At 39.1% G+C, this 20037-nt stretch overlaps 1 protein-coding gene across 2 annotated transcripts in view; it reads left to right on the plus strand.

The window, feature by feature from the left end:
- Positions 1-1664: 1664 nt before the first annotated feature.
- The window catches only part of MIPOL1 (mirror-image polydactyly 1), a 197861-nt gene continuing 179488 nt past the window's right edge, over positions 1665-20037 (plus strand). For both annotated transcript variants that reach the window (XM_018082928.2, XM_018082926.2), the window contains exon 1: positions 1665-1803. The gene's annotated coding sequence lies outside the window, so the exon portion shown is untranslated. The remainder of the gene's footprint in view (positions 1804-20037) is intronic.

The raw sequence follows: 20037 nt of genomic DNA on the forward strand, positions 1-20037 counted from the left end.
AAAGTCAGAAAAAAACAAAGGGTTTATTGCTACTGAAAGTGATGGGAACATAGAAAATATACAGAGAAGTGTTGAGACAGTGTTAAAAGACCAAGACCCTAATTGCGAAAAGGAATAATATTCAGGTATAACATTCAGTTATATAATTTGCATGCATCAGCAAATAAACAGTAATGTGAATTTTTTTATCTTTGTAAGAGCTGAGTGGGCATCACTGTAGGAATACGGAATAACTCCCTTAAACTGATAAACCTCGAATGTGCTGACCTTTAAGTTATTAAAATCTCAACTTCAATGTTTCATTAGCATTTGCCTTAGTTCCCTTGGTTGGACTCTTTGAGACTGCTGCTCAATAAATATAGCAGGATCATCAAGCCTCCGGTGTACCCTATCCTCAAAAATCAGATGCTGAAGCATTGCTACTTTTTAGTGTCAGAGATTTAGATGTTCCTGTACAGTGTTCCCTTTGGTTCAAATAGCAAATCTAGTGTTAAGGTGGACTTGCAACAGTAGTTCCACAGCAAAGAGGATGTAGAGTTGATCAGAGGATGCAGAAACTGGTCACTTAGATTTGTTCTCTACAGAAAGTGTCACTGCAACAAAAAGAAGGTTTACATGAACAAACTGAAAAATAATGGTCACAATGCATGTAAATTACATAGATGTTTACAGAATAGTAACCTGCTCCTTAAAAAAATAAACTCTAGTCTTGTTAGGAAACTATTAAGTTTGTTTCACAGTATTCAAACCCCAGATCTGTGCACCTCAATACAATTCAATTCCTCTGCTGACAGTCTTTTTTATATATGGCACATCCATCCATTCCTCTCTCCTCTCTCCAAAAAGGGCAACCTTCCCACTGTGCAGGTTTCATAAAGCACTTCTAGGCTTAATCCCATTTCCATATGACCTCTTCCCAAACCAGTACATGCACGCCACTCCATTCTCCTCCTCGATATCCCTGGCAGGGTCTGTCTCCATTTGTGGTTACTGCGTTCCTTAGTAGGGAATTCCGTCCCTGGCCAGCCTGGGCAGCACCCCAGCACTAACAGCGTTAAAAGAAACAACTGCCCGAGCGGAGAAAGGGCGGGCAGGCGACACTCCCGCCACCCAGCCCCTCGAGCTCCGCGCCCCGCCCGGCCCCCGGCTCCCCCCATCCCCTAGCGCCCGCGCGCCCGCCCGCCTCCGGGCCGCGGGCCCCGCCGCTGCGGCGCTCTACCCGAGGGCGCGGGCGCGCGCCCGCGCCCCTCCCTCCGCCTTGTCGCGGCGTTTGTTGTTGCGGCGGGCGCGGCGGGGCCGAGCGCGCAGGAACCGGCCGGGGCGCTCCCCGGGCTGCCGCCGCGCGCTCGGGGGGAACTCCACCCCCATCCCTGCGGCAGCTTGGCAGTGGCGTCGCGTCCTCGCGAGGCCGGCGTCAGGAGGGGCCGCTCTGCCCTCAGCGCCTCCCCGCGGGCAAGCGGCCCTGCCCGGCCTCCGCGCCTCCTCCGCCCCCGGGGCCGCGCCGCCACCGGGCCCTTGCTGCACCCGCTGGGGCGTGTGCCGTGGCAGCCCCTGGGCTGGGTTAATGTTTCCTCCCCCGACTTGCCCGACTTACCGCCCGCTCCGCAGCTGGGGATACGGGGAGCCCAGCTGTCCGTGCGGGGATGCGCGATTTGGAGTCCCAAAGGCTCAGCAGGGAGGGAAGGGACGGACAGGCAGCCGCTTTCCGGGAGGGGGACAGCGCTGGGAAGGGGGCTTGGACAGTGTGAGGTGAAACCTGCCCTGAACAAATTCAGGAGGTCGGTGCTGGATCTTTAGTGTCAGGTGAGAACAAAGTGTGGAGGGTACTCGGCATTGTAGTAGTACATTTTAGAAAAGGAAAAAAAACCCGCACAAAAAAACTTGCCAAAATAAAGTTTGTGGGGTTTTTTAAAAATATTTATGACTTCAATAAAAGCTGTTTAGGAAGTCCCAATGAGCTGAATGCCTCAGATCCTATTGTAATGAAGTTTCCTACTAATAAGAATTCTTGATGGTGTTGTGAAGGTCTGTTTTGCGTGTGGAAAAACGTTATGGTTTCTCAGTGTGAACAGTTTGGGAGAAAAACATTCAGTAATTGTACCCAAAGGCCTATTCTACCTGAAACAGCACACCCTTCGATGTTTGTCCGTGGAACAGCTTCAACTGGGTCTAGGTACACTTTCAGGGGGCTGGGATGATTGTATGTGGGTTGCCGTAAGAGTTTCTTTAGCTGGAGTTTGGGAATTCAGAGCGCTGTAGTGTCTTTTTTTAGTATTCCAGCAAGTGCTAACTACTGATAGAACAGTGGCTTGCCTTAAATTGCAAGGGTTTGGTTGTGGAAGAAGAATTGGTTAACCACAGCAATGTGCTTCGGGCTCAGCAGATCTCAGAGCTGCAAATTTTGGAGGTTCTAGGACCTGTGGGTCTTAGTGAAATGCAGTGATGTTCTTGCCTTGTCCTTGAACTTGTCCTTGAGCATCTATACTTGACTAGTTTTTCTCTGGGAATGTGCAACTTTGGTTTAACTTGAAACTTGGATTATTTGTTTATGTAAATATATTATGGCACTGACGTATCTGGTGGGGTTTAACAAGAGTTAAAACTATGTCATACTGGTTAAACATGCTGTGTTATGTGGTAGTTTTATTTTTGTTTTATTTTCCTGTTTAGTGTGCAAAATGCCATCACTCATGACAAGGCCCTTCAGCTGAATGAGATGTGTGAGACAGAGGTGTATACACCAGAGAGGTACCATCAGTGTGACAGCTACGAGCTCCTTTGCTTTGTCACTGGTGCAGGAATTAGCACTGATTTCAGGCTCTTGAATGTGATAGACTTATTTTGCCTGTCCAGCTAAGGAGAAGTTACTGCAGTTCTGGATGCAGTACAAAAAGTGAAGAGAGGGACTGGGAGGTAAAGTTATGTACAGGATTTGAAAACATAGCTGCTGCTACTAGTTTTTGTAGTCATTACAGATTTTCTCACAGTAATACTGCAAGTTCTTTACAGGATGCTTCGCATTACAGTTTGTTATGGGGACTATTCTGTCCAATAGTAGTGAGTAACAAATTAAATTTTAAAAATATTTTCCCCAATTTTGACATGATAGCTAATGAGACTTCTTTCCTTTTTGTTTCTTTGTTTGTTTTGGTTTGTTTCTGGATTCACTTAATTTCTGTTTTTATTATTAGTTTGCCTGTTTTGGAGAAGGCAACGTTACTTTTCTTCGCATACTGTTAATCTATCTCCCTGCTTGTTAGAAGTCATTCTAGATGATGCTAAATTAGAAGTGTATTATTATGGTGTTAAACTCTATTCTTGACCGGTAAGAAACAAAACAGTTGTCAGGTTTAGTATTTCTCTTGCAGCAAGACAAACCCAACACATTGTATTACTGGCAGAAATAGGAGTACGGTGCTAGTGCCTTGTGGCTCACATATAGCTTTTTGCAGTTTGCGGGGCTTTCAGTTTTTGAGGGTGTGTAGGTTAATAAAAAGGTTAAGGAAGTTTTCAGAGCTTGCTGGAAAGGGTTATAGGAGGAGAGAAAATATGGGTTTGGTAGTTCTCTGTGGAAAGAATCAATAAATTATTCACTAGAATTTAAAGCAAGAAGGTACACATGAGCCGAGGGTGAAGAGGGAGGATGTCCTGCCTATAGATTACAGTTTTGTGTAAAATTAGTCATGTGAACTTGGGAGATATCCTAATGGATATTTTTGTTACCTCCTTTTTAGTCTGCCCGACATACGGTACAGTAGATGTTACATGTTAATGGCAGCATGCTGATGGTGGAGTGTTTGTAAATTATGAATTGCTGATCTGACTTGATACTCACTTTAGTGTGAATCTCCCAAATCTATGCAGAAGCTTCTTTTCACTTTTACATCTGTTATCTTCCATCAGCAATAGATGTTTTGAAGCTTATTTTTAAAACAAACAAACAACCCTTCTGGGCTGCTGTCTATTGACAAATTTAAGTATAAGTTAATGTTGCAATTGACAGATGTTCCTGAAAGTATGACTGCTGCCTTTAGCTTTTTCCTTTCAAAGGAGAATGGTTTTGAAAGAGGTAAGAGGAACAGCATTGAACCTTTATTTGCAGAACAGATACAGCTATGGAAAGAAAGAGTATGAATGCTCAGTTGTTTAGATGAGTGTCTGCTACTTTCAGCCTCCCTTTTTTTAAGTGATAGGATAGTTGACATGCTCCCTGCTAGCTTCAGGAGCCATGATACGGAAACCATAACAGCAGGCTTCTGTTTTCCATACTGATTCTTGATGTGAGCTTTTGTCTTTTAAGGACAGGTTAAAATGCAAACTGACAATTTCTGCAGAGTAGTGGCCTTTGGTATATTAAAGAGTACTATGTATTAGAATTTTAAAAATAGTTTAGATGTGTATTGGGTTTGTATGGCAAGGTTTTTTATCAGGGGAGCTACGGGGTTGGGGGAGTGGGCCTTCTGTGAGAAACTGCTAGAAGCTTCCCTCCTGTCTGACAGAGCCAATGCCAGCCGGCTCCAAGATGGATCCATTCCTGGCCAAGGCTGAGCCCATCAGTGATGGCTATAGCACCTCTGGGATGACAGAGTAAAGGAGGGGGAGGGGGGAATTCGCACTTGCAACTGGAGAGAGAAGTTAGAATGTGTGAGAGAAACAACTCTGCAGACACCAAGGTCAGTGAAGAAGGAGGGGCAGGAGGTGCTCCAGCCGTCGGAGCAGAGTCCCCTGCAGCCCATAGTGAAGACTATGGTGAGGCAGGATGTGCCCCCACAGCCCATGGACATCCACAGTGGAACAGATACCCACATGTAGTGCATGTAGGACCCCACACTGGAGCACGCGGATGTGCCCAAAGGAGGCTGTGACCCCGTGGGAAACTTGTGCTGTACCAGGCTCCTGGCAGGTCCTGTGGACCTGTGGAGAGGAGCTCGCGCTGGAGCAGGTTTGCTGTCACGACTTGTGAGCTCGTGGGGGACCCACACTGGAGCAGTCTGTTCCTGAAGGACTGAATCACATGAAAGGGACTTATGCTGGAGCAGTTTGTGAAGAACGGTAGCCTGTGGGAAAGAATTGTGCTGAAGTTCATGGAGGACCCCATGCTGGGAGCAGGGGAAGAGTGTGAGGATCCTCCTCCTGTGGAGGAAGAAGCAGCAGAGAGGACGTGTGATGAACTGACTGTAAACCGTGTTCCCCTCCCCCTGCTCTATGGCGGGGGGTTGGGGGAGAGGAGGTAGAGAAAACTGGGAGTAAAGTTAAGCCCAGTAAGAAGCAGGATTTGAGGGGAAGTTGTTTTAAAATTTGGATTTATTTCTCATTACCCTTCTCTCATTCAATTGGCAATAAATTAATTATCCCAAGTCAAGTCTGTTTTGCCCCTGCTGGTAGTGTGTGAGTGATCTCCCCCTGTTCTTATCTCATTCCATGAGCTGAGGAGGGAAGTGATAGAGCAGCTTTGGTGGGCACCTGAATTCTATCTGGGGTCAGCCCACCACATGAGATATTGCTCAGATTGATCTTTGGTATTCATAGTATCAATGGAATCGTATTTTTCAAAATAATCACATGTGTAGGGTACACTTCTGTAAAATAAATTTCTTGAATCTTTTTTATGAAGTGTGAAACAGGCACGGCTAATCTGTCCCAGGTGCAAGTAACAGTCATGAACATTTAAATTGAATGCCAGTGGTTAGCTATCATGATGCAGTATGTGTTGTTTATGGGTTTACTCTCTATTTTACTGTTTATATGAAAACAGCTTATTTTATTTTCTGTGTACCATTGCACTTGGATGCACCTTGTTGAAGGCATTGTTATATTTATTTCATGCTTTTCAGAGGAATTAAAACTCAGTGATTCAGTTAATTATTTTGAAAGCTTTTTTTTTTTTTTTAAAGTTAGAGTTGTGACACCAGTGGTCTATGGTCAACTTTATTTTGGCCACAGCTCATTTTCTTCCTTTTTTTCTTTTTTGTGTTTGTTTTGTTGACCTGTGCTTTTCTCTAGCAGGCATGTGGGAGTTTATTGAGTCAGGTGCCTAGTGGGCAGCTATTTGTATGTGTGTTGTGAGTTGGGTGAGCTACATGTGCACCAGATGACTTGCAGGAACGCTCTTGGGGGTTCTGGTGTAGGGAAGGGGATGAGGGGCTGAGTAGGATCCATGAGTGACCACGGAGTGGTTGCTCTCATTGTTGTTGAAATGTATTCTGGAAATTCACATTGAAAAAAGCATATAGTTCTGTTGTTGACTTCATGTGTAGTTAACATTGTAATCAACATGTTGGTTTTAGCAGAGACTAAAATACATGGGACTGGTTCACAGTATCAGTTATGTAATAGAAAGAAGTAAAGACAGCATCAGTGGTATCATTTTGTTCAGTATCTCTTGCTAGAGTAGCAAACCAAGGAACAGATCCACCCTATCTTTAAGTGAATGGCAAAACTTCCATCGGTCACAGAAGCATGGGATTACACTTTGAGTTTGGAAGACATAATGAGTTCAGCTCCTGGAGGACATTAATTTTGGCACCATGAAGTCCATAACAAATTGAGTTAAGGAGATCCACATAACATACTGGTAGAGAAATGTTATGCTTTATGTCCTTTTATGTAAATCTGTTGAAGACAGAATTTGATCTTTAAGTTATACGTTCATTTAAATAGTAATATTCTGATTAGTTATGCACTAAATGTTAAGTGTGAAATAAATTAGAAAAATCTAATCTGGTTCAGTACTGTAGTATTAGGACAAAGAAGGATTAAAATGCTTGGTTATTGAATAAGTCTTTGTAGGGAGGGGGTGGCAGTTTCCGTCAGGATTCATGAAATGATAGCAGGGTTGTGTCTGAATCAAAATTGTTCTGAAAATGCTGTATGATGCTCCACTATGAGACAGTTTAACATGGGATCAAAAATTGCTGTACTTGAAGCAAATAGACCAAATCTTTAATGGTGGTAATTTGTTTAAGTCAATTTACAAGTTGACTTGTATTTTAGCTTATAAATAGTACTGTTGACTTGTAAAGGGAGTATTTAGTGCTGAAGAATTGCTTCATGGTTGGGCGTGTGTATGATTTACCCTTGGTGGGAGTAGAACTTGAAAGTGTTCTGAGTTGCCACTTTAACAAGTGAATGATACTAAACTTAGATTAGCTTGGTGAAAAGGGAGTAGAGCTTTCCAAGGCATGGCTGTTGAGGTGCATGGAAATGAAAAGTATTAAAATATTTCTTTTTTGCAGAATGGTTACACAATTTAAAATACTATTTTGTCTTGTTTCAGTTTTTCATGAACAAAGTTAAATATGTATAGGTCTTCATATTATGAACATTCTTTTTAAGATATTCTTCACTTGTTTCCTTTGGGAGTAATCAGCTCTGATTTGGCTTTCTTTCATTGCACTATTTCATAATGTATGTATTTGACTCTCTCTCCTTGTTAATTCTGATGTATCAACAGGTGAGAAAGTGGAACCATTCTCAGTGCTTGCCTGTTACATCTGATGGGAAATAAAAAAATGGTTTGTGCTGTGTTTTTGTTGGGTTTTTTCTATGTATTGTAGAAAAAATTCCATTAATTTTAGGAGCATCATTGACTGCCAGAATGATAAGCCTAGTTACCAAGATCCGAGAACATTGACTGACCATAATTAAAAAATCTAAGACATTCCAGTGACCTCTTCAATGCTGTTGAAAGAAGTTACACGCAAATATGTATTCTTTTTTTTAAGCATTTATTTCTCTTAGTAATGGTATGATAGATAGTTATGTATTTCTTTAAAAAAGCTATTGCTGTTTGAGAGAGATTAGATGGCAAAATGTGAAGATATGCATCTAATGCAGTGTCCTGTTTGGATATTATGATTTATGCTTGTTGTAGTTGCCTAAATTATACCCATCCTATAATATCATTAGTAGTGTTGATATAATAAAATCATTAATATCAGTAAAATAGTTTAATAAAGTTATTAGTTTTACTTTTAGAAAGGCACAATTTAGTACTGTTCTTATTTTAAAATTTCTTTGATCCACAGTTAGACTTGCCTTAAGATGCTATTTCTCAATGTGTTGTTCTTGTGGTTCACATTCAAGTAAATAAAATTTAAGATTCTACAGGCATTTTTAGCGTTAGGTTAAATGTGTTAAGTTGGTTGTGTAAATTTTTAGATATGAGCATGAGAGACAAAGCAGTATTTTTCATCATGCTTTTCTATAGTGTACCTTTTGTTTGTGCACAGATACAGGCAGTTTTTCCATTTGCTATTATAGCAGAGTGTTAGGATGTGGTTTTCCTTGTCCGGAGTTTGACATAAACAGTTGACCAGTTTGCTCCATGGTAACTTCCTTGTAATGAGGAAATTGACACTGTGAAACGTCCTCTACAAATTTAAGATTTGTTGAAAGTTTTGTAGCTGTTTTTGTAGAGCTATGGAAATGTGTTCTGATTTTTAATTGAATTTTCTTTATTACAAATATTACTAGATGAGTGATTCTTCTTGTATTGTAGACATTTAGTTGCTCAGCATGATCAAAATACGCCAGTCAAATGCTTAGACACCAATTTAAAACTGTTCTCGTAGATGCTAATTGACTTTTTTCCACTTTTTTCATTTTATTTTTTTTTTTGCCTCTGCTAGTTGTCAGAATACCAGGAGGTTGCTGACAGTGTAAACAGCTTAAAATGAAATCAAAATTAGTCTTGAAGTAATTAAATATCTTTGTTCCCATGATCTATATCTGAAGACAAACAAACAGTATTTAATATGTCTGTGTTCTTGGATCTGTTTGTAATGGTATTTATTTTCATTAGACCACAGGAATCTTGAAGTTAAACTTTTCACTTTGCACCTGACCGTATGATGAAAAAGGATGTAGTTCCACACCTATATCCTTCTCAAGTGTAACCTGCACTGATGTCATTTTCCTTAAAGAGACATCAGCAACCCCATAGTTCTGCTCAGTTGTATTTTAAAATGAAGTTTGATTGAAATTTGAATTTAGCAAGTGAAAAGCCACCTTCAAGGTTTGAAATTTGCTTTTCCTTAAAGTTAAAATAAAAAAGGAAAAAAGGCAGTATTCCGTTCTCATCCTGTGGTGCTGTGCAAGTTCATTGTAGGAGATTTTTTTCCATTAGTCTCTTCAACTGTAATTTATTGGCAACAAGCTAAATTGGGAAAACCGAGCCCCAAGAGGAACTATGTGAATTCCCTGATGTCCTGGCTCACCGGTTATCCTCACCTTATAGGATATTACATAGAGCCACCGTTTTATTGCTCCACGCTCCATTCCTGCCTTCTTGCTGTGACCATCTCTTGTTTCCAGGTGTTCCTGACTAGTCTCATCTTTTCCTGTGTTTTAGATACTGTGTGACCGATGTGGGTATTTCCAAGATTCTCTTTGCACTGAGCCCCGCTTAGATGCCTTCAACATTGTGTTGAGTGTGAGGCAGAATATTTAAAGAAAAGAGGTGGGGTGGAGTTGTGGAACTCACTGTCCATTTCTTGCACTGTCTCTTTTGTTGCACAGGGTTTTAAGTTTAGCTGCTGATCTTGCTAGACATGCCTTGGAGAATAGAACTGGGAGGACTGGTCAGCTGGTTTGTTGGCCCTTGCTCCCTAGATGTGATGGCAGCTTGGGCAAGCACCATCTAATTTCTCACCACGGTCAGCTTGTTCAAAGTGAGCTCGGGTAGCTCTTGAACTGCTGCTGATTTCTGTTCTGGCTGCTCTTCTGCAGCCAGAGCACAGTAGTCTTGGCTGAGGGGCACAGAGGGTCCTGGGGAGGAAAAGATACTGCTCTTTTTCACTCCCAGGTATGAGTTGAAGGCACAGTGGGGTTAGTAAGGCAAGGTTTAAATGACTCAATTTGAGAAATGCTGCATGTGACAGCAGGAGTCAATCTTTAAAGTTAGACATGCTGTAGCTGTAGCTGCTATTGTGCAGAAATACCCTTGATGAATACTGATAGCAGTCTCCTACTGAAACTTTTTTGCTTCTGTATGTTTAATGAGTTCCCTTATCTTAAGGAAAAAGAAAACCGCCTCTAGTGCCTTAAATTGTGCAAATATTACAGAATTTTCAGTGGGTTTGGAGAGTTATCTGTTTGCTTATTTGCTTGCTTTAAGAAGAAACAATAAAGCTTTACATCTGGATTTGGAAAGTGTAGTCATATTCTTCATCTTGTAGAAAAATGGTGCTTCTTTAGAATAGTTTTTGAGATACATTTTGTAAATATTAATGGATATTAAAAGATTTCATGTGCATACAACGGGCATAGTATGTGTGAGTTCATATGCGTACAACACACTAACATGTGCGAGTGCCTGTATTTGGTTGCCTGTTTTTTTCTAACTAGTAGTGTTTTCTGAATACCTTGTTATTATGTCTTCTGAATATCATTAGGAAACAGAGATGTGAAATAGCCGTTGAGATTTTGATTTGGTTTTCTTCCCCACCAGTTCTTCCCATAGGCATGCAGGATCACACACCAGTAGATGGAGCCCTGTCCCAGCAGCCAGCCTTGAACAAGCTGGTGAGCATACCTGTAGCCTTTCTGACCTGAGCACCAGGCAGGAGGGGCTTCTTGAGCATGTATCTGTGATGTTTTATTTATATGTAATAAATGAACATGGTTTTAAAATTAAATGTCTAGTATTAACTGTGCAAGTAAGGCAGTTACTGTGTGCTCAGATGCTTAGGGACAGTTTTGCAGTGTTCATGGGGGACAGGTGATAGGTGAAATATCCTGATCTGTTCCAGAATTCTGCAAGTATGAGAGGCCTCTAGTGTGTCACACGTTTTCCTTTTTCAGTTAAGTTCTGAGTCAACTGCATGTCCTTAGGCAAATCTTGGTTGCGACTACTGAAAACAGAGCCTGTGAGAAGCTCTAAAGAAACTTACAAAGCAGATTAAGTTTTGAATTTAGTTTTGTATTTTTGCTTCTTACTAATGCTAACAGCTGATCTTTTTTAAAGTGTATTTTTGAGTATAGAAAATTGTCAAATGGTGCAGTTCAGAAATTCAAAATCAGCAGTAGCTAATCTTGCATATTCCCTCTTTTGCATGGTGTGTGTCCACAACTGAAGCCCAGAAATGTACTATTTGGTTCAACTAAATGTTACAGTGGACTTGGTTTGTTGACATTTGTGTGGGCCCCTTGTAAAACTGTGAAAAATATCCAGGTTGTTTGTAACTTCCTTTAGAAATCAGTTTACCTGATGCAGTTTTGTATGTAGACAAGTTACTCTAATGCAGTTATTAAATAGCAAGGTGCTGATTTTATTTGCAAATGTGAGATACGGTTCTTAATTTTAAAGGGAGACAGGAGGATAATGCTTGAGATAACAGGTAGTAAGGTTTTGTTCTTGTTGTGGGTTTTTTTGTTGTGTTCATGCCAATAAGTATGTGCTTAAAATATCTGCCAGATTAGTAGTATTCTGTGATTGTAACAGATACACCATTTTATAACACATACCCTGCATTTTTTATTTGAAATTCCAAGTGTTTTAATGTTTGCATTTCAAAACAATGGAAAGGGTGTGGGTCCATGGTGTTCTTGCTCTGACTAATATTTCTGTGCAGTAACACTCCTGTACAGTACCTTATATCTCAAAAGAAAAATTAAGTCATTCTCAAAGCCTGCAGATTTGTCTGGTGACTATATGAATACTGAGCTAAGTTGTAATATGAAATAATCTTTGAAAATGTGTTTCTACCTGCTGTTCATTACGTGTGTGAAACTGGCATTCAGATGTTAGGGAATGGACTAAAAAGTGAGATTGTGAAAGCATTTGTCAAAAATAAATTATTGAGTTAGAATTCTGCTGCATTTGTATAATTTGGTTTGCTTTATTTGTTTTAATGGTTAATAGTCACTTTTGCTTATGGTTTGCAAAAATGAAATCAAGAATTTTCTTTAACATGGCACACAGTTGGATAGGGCTTTGAGCAACCTGGTCTAGTGGAAGGTGTCCTGCCCATGACAGGGTGGTAGGACCTAGATGATCTTCAAGGTCCCTTCCAACCTAAGCCATTGTATGGTTTGTGGTAGCAAATTAATACGGCACTACTCCAGTCATTCAAACCCACTTATTTGTTGCACTTTGGAGAGGAATCTCTAGACAGTATTCCAGTTTGTTACTGTTTCAATGCCTTTTTGAAAAACAGACGCAAACCACAACTGTGAATATCCTTGTGCTTTGGAGGGAGAAAATGAACAGTCACACGTGGTGGGTTGACCCCAGCCAGCAGCTAAGCACCCACACAACTGGTTACTCAATGCTCCCCTCAGCAGGCAGGAGAGAAGAAAACTCATGGTCTAAGACAAAGACAGTTTAATAAGAAAAGGAAAAATAAGGAAGAAAAACCAACCAAACAAGCCAAAAACAACAACAAAAAAAATGATGCAAAGTCACACACTGCCTCCCACCCTCATCGTACCGATGTCCAGCCAGTCTTTGAGCAACAGCTGCTTTGGAAGACAAACCACACACCCCCTTCTTGCTTTACCCCAGTTTGTGTTGCTAAGCTTGACATTACATGGTACGAAATATCCTTTTGGCCAGTTCAGGTCAGCTCTGTCCGCTCACAACTTCTTGCCCAGCCTCAGTCTACTCTCTGGAGTGACAGAGTTGGTGGGAAGTGAAAGCCTTGATGCTGTGGAAGCAGTGTAAGCAATAGTCAGAACACTGGTATGCTATCAGCACTGGTTTAGCTGTAATCCCAAAACACAGTATGATGTGGGCAGTTATGAAGGAAGTTAACTCCATTCAAACCAGAGTAAGTACAAGTAGTAACATAACTTCTCAAGAGTAAAAGTACTCTATGAAAAGCATTTTGTAAATTTGTAGCAGCATTGATGATAGACACATAATAGATATACAGCTTAATTTTTTGAGGGAGAAATTTGTAAATTTAGATAAATATAATCTACTTCACTAAGTATCAATTTTTAAACTTTTTTTAATCATTTAGAAAAAATTTAACTTATATGCAACAATTGGTTATTACAGTGACTTCTTACATACGAATGAAGTTGCAGCATGTAGATTTGGCATTAACAATGTATCTTAAGCCATCATTGGTTTGTTTGAGAATGATCATGCCCTTTTGTTTTGAGCCATTGTTAGAGTGGTCATGTTTTCGTGTTTTTTGAATTTTGATATAGCTACTAGCAGAGACAGTGATATTAGCAACAAAAAGTAAGCTGTAGAAGAATATAAATGTCTGACTTGAGCATTTATGAAACATCCCCCCCTCCACAAAGGGCATGGTTACAGAGTTTTAGCTCATGTTCTTGTTAAAAGGATGTTTTCTTTGGAGAGAAGGGGGCTTTTCAGGAGAAGTTTGACAGTAAAACTTTCAGTGAAATACAGGGTAGAGGTGAAAAGACAAAATGTTCAGAAAATGACATTCCAGTGGATGTTTGCCCTTAGAAGCAAAAGAGGAGCTTAATAGTCTTGTATAAAACATGAAATGAGTGGTAAAATCAACAGGGTGGGTATACTGGTCATTGGAAGGTGAGGGAAATAAGACAAGCCTTCATTAAACTTGGCCTTTAAATGTTTTTAAAAAACAAAACACAGAAACACCAAGTCTTGCACCTGCCAGTGTGTGGAGAACATTATGAAAAGATGACTGATAACCACTGTTTTTCTGTGCTTGATGCATCAGTTGATTTGGCAGTTGCTCTGAAGAAAGTGGGGACCACCTCTGTGTGTTCAGCATTCCTTATGTATCAGCACCTGAGTCCTTTGAGAGATTTTATGTAGTGCCTGAAGCATTTACCAGGGAAGTGCAGCACATGTTGAATAGCAGAGGTTGTTGTGAGGACTGATGTTTTGACCCAGGGAAGATGATAGAAATATAAAGCTAGCAGTTGTGAAAAGCTTTGGGAGGTATCAGAGTTTCAAGGCTCTGGTTCTTTCTTGATCCAAAAGATCACAGGTGGTAACTGAAAGAGATTAATTTGTAATTCTGATATAAGCATAAGTCATACATTTTTCTCCTGACAGTATAGAGTACCTCAAAGACCTATTGATAGTTGCCTGTAGCATGAGATTTTATCCCTGGTACAGTGATTTTTATTTACAGGTTACATTACATGAGGAAGAAGATTATGGTAACCAAGCCATATAAAGAACTCCAAAACACAGAAAACAGCAGAGGTTGTGCAGAAGCTTGTCATCTTCTGTATTGAACAGCTATGAAACAACAACTGATTGAAAAAGGTCTGTTGGTCTTCTGAGGTCTGAGTGGTTTCTGAGTGCAAATGTGGGGAGAAGGGAGACATAGCTTCAGTCTTATAAGCAAAACTATTTTGACTGAGGTCCTTGAACTTTTTTTATGGCTTAAATTTGAATCTTAGTAGCAGGACTGGGCAAAGCTGTAATACTCTGAGTTTAACATTTATTTGGAAACATAAGCTCACTAGTTATAATGCAAAGCATTTTCCAAAATACTAACTCTATTCTGCCAGTAAAATACATGTGGTATATACTTGTAATCTGGCCCATGTCTAGAAAAAGTTTTTCTCCTGGGCTAATTACCAGTAGCTGTGGTACTCTTGTACAGCAGTGAAGAAAACTAGCAACATAAATTAGTCTAATACTGACACTTATGAGGTAAACGATACAGACTGTTCTGTTCTTAGAAATATGTGGTATGAAGTTATAGTCAAACATCAATCAACCAACTATGAGGAAAATTCACTGGATAGCTAAAGCATCTTAAATGATGTGCATCTGTGACACTTAACCTTTTCTGAAAGTTGAATGACTTTGGTGATCGTTTGATTCTTATTCCCCTTTGGAAGTGGATTGTACAAGATGGGGAGCTGTGCTGGCTTCCTTGTTCAGCTTTGCAAATACAGTGTGGCTCAAACTGATGTTACTGTGCTTTATCTCTAATGAGCAATTATACCCATTCCCTGCATCTAAGGTACAGATTCCAGGTGGATGTCACAAAATCCTTTTTTCCATATTTTTTTGTTTGTAGGACAGATTGGAGTCATTATCTGCAGGATAAGGACATGCTAAAACACCTCAGTAATTCCTACAGAGACTATTTACATAGAGGAAGGATATTCCTGTTTCAGCCTAGATCTTGCCCAAGCTTTTGATGCTTGTATGGTTTTTAAAATAGCATAAATTGCCTTCCAGGAATTTTTATCTTATTTTACACTGTTTATATTTTATACATACACTGTGTCTATGTACATAATTAAAGTAACGGGTTACAATTTTTAAGGATTTGGCCAAATTAAAACTAAAGTTTGTTTTTTAATATATCTCTAACTATGTGTCACAGTACCATTTCACTGTAGGGGTTTTAATCTTTTTTTCTTGATTTTAAAAAGCTATTGAAGAATACCTTGACCTATTTTTGTATAAAATCTGCTTTGATAACAGATAAATAATTTGATATTTCTATATGTGAAGATCTGTATATGACTATAGTTTAGATAAGCTGCTTTAATCACTTGTTGCACATATCTTATAATTTTATAGTTAATTTGGGAAGCTAGAATAATCATTTTTGTTGCATGCTTTTGTGACTGGATGTAAATTAAACATGGAAGTACAGTGTCAGCATGAATTAATTATGCAAGTAAGCTGAATGGCTATTTCATTATTTTGTTGAAATGGCAAGAGTTTGAGAAGATCTTTTGTCTTAATAGATTAGTCAAAATTCATTGGGAAAAGTCTTAGTATATTTAAGGTAATGGGAAAACATTGCTTTAAGTACATCCTACAGAGATCCTGTTTAAAACAGATGACAGTCTGTCACGTTCAGTAGCACATCAGTCATCAGATTTATTCTAATTCCTTAAGCTGAACATTTCATTCAAGCTTGTAGATTGTCTTGTCAAGCTACCAAAGCCTTATAGCTTTTCTGTCAAGCATAGAGTTGCACCAACAGTTCACAAATAAATGCTAAGCTGCAAAAATATTGTTTATTTTCTTTAACCTTTTATTCAGTTAACTACACTGTTCTTTCGTGTTATTTTCTCCATGTGTGTTTATCACAAGGTATTCTAGGGACTACTGCCTAAACGTGCCTCATCCTGACAACAGCCACTTCAGACCAAGGGCCACTCATTCTGGGACTTGTTGTTTTTCCTTGTAGCAGTCTAGACCACCGTGGTTATCACATTCCTCCTCTGATTACAAAGACCCAGCGAGCAGCTTCATTTGCTGCAGCTGTGAAGGAATCCCACTGCCCCTGCACGTGCAACAGCCAGTCTGCTTTGTGCAGAGTGGCTGGGGACTTCTTGCTCTTTATGGAAAGTGACAGTTTGTCTGTCAGCCCATAGAGCTGTGCCAGTCTTCGTATTTATTCATCAAAATCTCTGGGATATTTTCTCATGCTTTTTTATGTATTTCTGTGTCTTTCTTTTTTTCTCCTGCTTGACCTTCTCTAATTCTGAGCCTTTTGTTTTAAATAAAGTCTTCTGTGTAAACTGCAGCACTTGCATACAAAGTCTACTTAGAGACATACTTTCTTTGAAGTCAACTTATGTGTGTCTGAGGTAGTAAAACGTTGAAGATGGCTAGCTGAAGTTAATTAATTGCACTAAGAAAAGAAAGTAAACTGTTAGATTGGTGCATTTGTATAAATTATGTTTAAGGCTAAAAAATTACTTGTTAAAGTACTGAAAGGCTCATGTCCAGATTAGATTAATCTCTATATTAAATTGCTAATGCCATGGCATTCAATATAAAGTTGTGACTGCCCTTTAATAGGAAAAGGGTTTCCTTGGTTATCTCTTTCAGCTATTAAAAAATTAAATCTAAGCTGTCTGTTAATAATTTTCCAGAACCACCAACTTCAAAACTCTACTTCCTACTTCTAGTTCTATACTGTAACTTGTGATTTCTTTTAACATGTTTTTCTGTAATTTACATGCAATGCTACATTTTCTCTCATAGTCTGATGTTTTTCTTTGTTATAAAATGCTGTTATTTCTTGATACTGTTTCTTGGCCTGTTAAATAGCCAGTATGTTCTTTTAGCAGGTTATTCTGTGAATGGATATTCTGAAAGACACATTGTACATGTCTAAAATGGAACTTTGGGGTAGAAGCCCTAGATAAAATTAAAGCCTGAATATGTAAAAAAAAAATTGTTAAAATGTCAAGATAATGAAAAGTCAGAAAATAAATTATACCTATTATTAATTTTGCATTGTATTCAAACATAGAAATATGTATCATAGACAAAAGCTGGTTACAGAGAGATAAAATTCAATTTTACACTAGGATAATTGTTTTATGTATTTTACATTTATTTATAAGATCAGATAAAGGCCTGGAATTCTCAATACAAATCACAGTATGGTCCCAAGTCAGTAAAAGGAAACCCCTTCATTTGCAGAACACATTACTACTGCAGAAAATACCAGGTGAATAAAATGAAACTTATAAACATCATCTTTCCTGCTATACATTCTTTACTTGCATTATCATATTAGAGCTTTGGGTATTTTTGGTTTTCAAAGGAGTGAATAGGTGTTCACTCTCAGCATCCTCACGTATATTACCTGTAGCCAGATTACCATGTCTTTGCTAAGAAGAGATTAATGCAAAACTTGAGGTATATGAGTGATAATGGAATTGTTGTTGCAGTAACATTACAAAATTAGATTGGTCCTGTTCAAACAGCCTGTGCTGGAGATGTAGTTGATGGGATCCAAGTGCTATGTAGATGGTGAAGCCCATGATTTAAGACTACATTTCTGTAATAAGATGCTTTCTATTAGGAGTATCTTGTATCAGGAAGGCTAATTCTATCCAGAATCAGATCTCTGGTATGTCTTTAAAAGAAGGAGATTTAAGTATTTTTCAGATTTGACAGGACAATAAAATGCATTCTAGATTCTCAGAGAGAACTGAAGGAGGTGACTCTGTCTTGGGTACCTTAGCTGAGCATCTGTGTCAGTTTGAACTAAAGAAGGAAAAACCTCTAAGTAACAACCTCTAAGAAACAACCTCTAATCAAATTTCAAGCCAGAGTTTGAAATCTGTAGGTAGCAAACTGAAATGGCTGCCACTCATCTTACCACAAACATTTAATGAATAATCTGTAACGTTCAGTGACAGGTTTTTTCATAATCACAGAATCATGTAAGTAGTGTATTGGAGCATTTGAGTTCTAGGACAATAAGAAATAGACTTATTGACATGACATCTGCTTCACAAAAAATTATTACTAGACCTGACAGGTATAGTTTTTCACAGGTGTTGGCTTCCAAAACATGTGTTGATTGCTGCCCTTATTTGGAAACATGGAATTCTGCATCTGTTATTAGGGAGTCCAGGTTTCCTGGACTCCTGTCAAAGTACTAATGTCACTGAGGTGGAAGATTCCACTGTTGCCTGAGTTAGTTCATATCATAGAGTTGTGGCAATGAGTAGTGGTTCAACAGCCCTGGCGTGAGGAACTGGTGTCACCGAGCAGCTCTTCTGGGTAACCACTGGGATTACAAATGGTCCTTTGTTTTCTTCAGAAGTTGCAATTTGCTTATAAGCTTGTAACTTCTGCATCGGCAAAGGAAGGGCTGCTGCTTCAGGGTCAGAATCTGATCTTTGGTTTGTCAGATAGGATTCAAGGTACAGGGTTTTTTACAAATATGATGGTCTAGTATACTGCTTGGTAAGCTTCTGCAGAGCTAGTAGCTCAGCAGCTTTCATTGCTGGGTTGGTGATCAGATCACTGGGGTCTGCTTGTGTGATCAGGCTTGCTTTCCAAATGCTGAAAATTTATTAGACTGCAGAAGCACAGATACAGAAATGCAGCTGCCTCTGAGAATAGACTCACCTTCCATTTTTTGATACAATGGGATTTCTTCCAGGATCATAATGAGGCCTTTCCTGATGCAATACAATTGTGAAAGGGCACTAATGGACCCAGTCCCCATGTTTGTTCTTCGCAGCCTGACATTATAAAAGAATGAAGCATCCTTGAAGGGTTCCTTTGTCATAAAGGTTATGGGTTAGGGGCAACAGGTTTATCCAGAGATTGTTATCGTGGGACATATAATCAACCTGTTAAGGGCGTTTATGTTAGTTTTCTGCACTACAGCAGCATAAATGTAGAGTGATAAAAATATACCTGGGAGCAAACTTCAGCATCTTGTTTTATGGACTCAAAATTTGATGGTAGCAAGAATAAACACAGTTGTGGGGTGTAATGATTTTTCACACACTGTACTGAAGGTGACTGCTGTGCAGGTGTACAAGGTAACTCTAATTAAAACAGTTTCCCCTTGAAATGTAATTTTGTTCCTCCTCTTCACTATCCAGTGGTAGACTAATATTTGTCTCCAGAATGTTTTTCCAGGATCTGAAGTGGAATTACAGTATCTGAAGGTTACTAAATATTAGGCAAAAATTATAATTCTCTTCATAGTTTAAAAGTATCTTTCATATTTCAAAAACCCTCCTGGATGTACAATTCTTTTGGCAAACATTCACTATCTTGCACTTATGAGAGGAAACTTACTAAAAATAGCATATGCTGCTGTCATACTGAGGTTCCCCTCCAGTTGTATCTGCCCAGTAGCTTGTTTTTTGCTTGGTGTAATAATACACTTCCAAATTTACCTTAGAAGTTAATAACAGCAACAACAACAAAAAAAATCAAACCAGATACTTTATTGAGAACCCATTTAGTGCTACAGATGACACTTTGTTTCCATTAATACAGCCGTTCAGTTCATTAGAGACGTCAGGGAAATTAAGAATTATCTGTACATCTGTAGCTCTTAAAAATCCTACATGTAATAGAAACCAGTGATAGACCTGTTTTTTTAAATCTATAATCCTGTATAATATAATTCTGTGTAAAAGTGTCACTCTTTAGTAATATATGAGTTATACTGTAAATAAAGGAAAAATTTTGTTTCAGTTACTGTGGAAATTCATTCAGATTAATGTTAAACCCCAGTTATAAAGAAGTTCATAAAATTTATCAGATGTTACCCAAAATGTTTTGAAGCAAAACTTTATCTCATCTGATTAAAGAAAAATGTGATCAGAGCATGAATT

The sequence above is a fragment of the Manacus vitellinus genome, unplaced genomic scaffold (assembly GCF_001715985.3).
Source record: "Manacus vitellinus isolate BGI_N305 unplaced genomic scaffold, ASM171598v3 scaffold_6_pilon, whole genome shotgun sequence".
In the NCBI taxonomy this organism is placed as follows: Eukaryota; Metazoa; Chordata; class Aves; order Passeriformes; family Pipridae; genus Manacus; species Manacus vitellinus.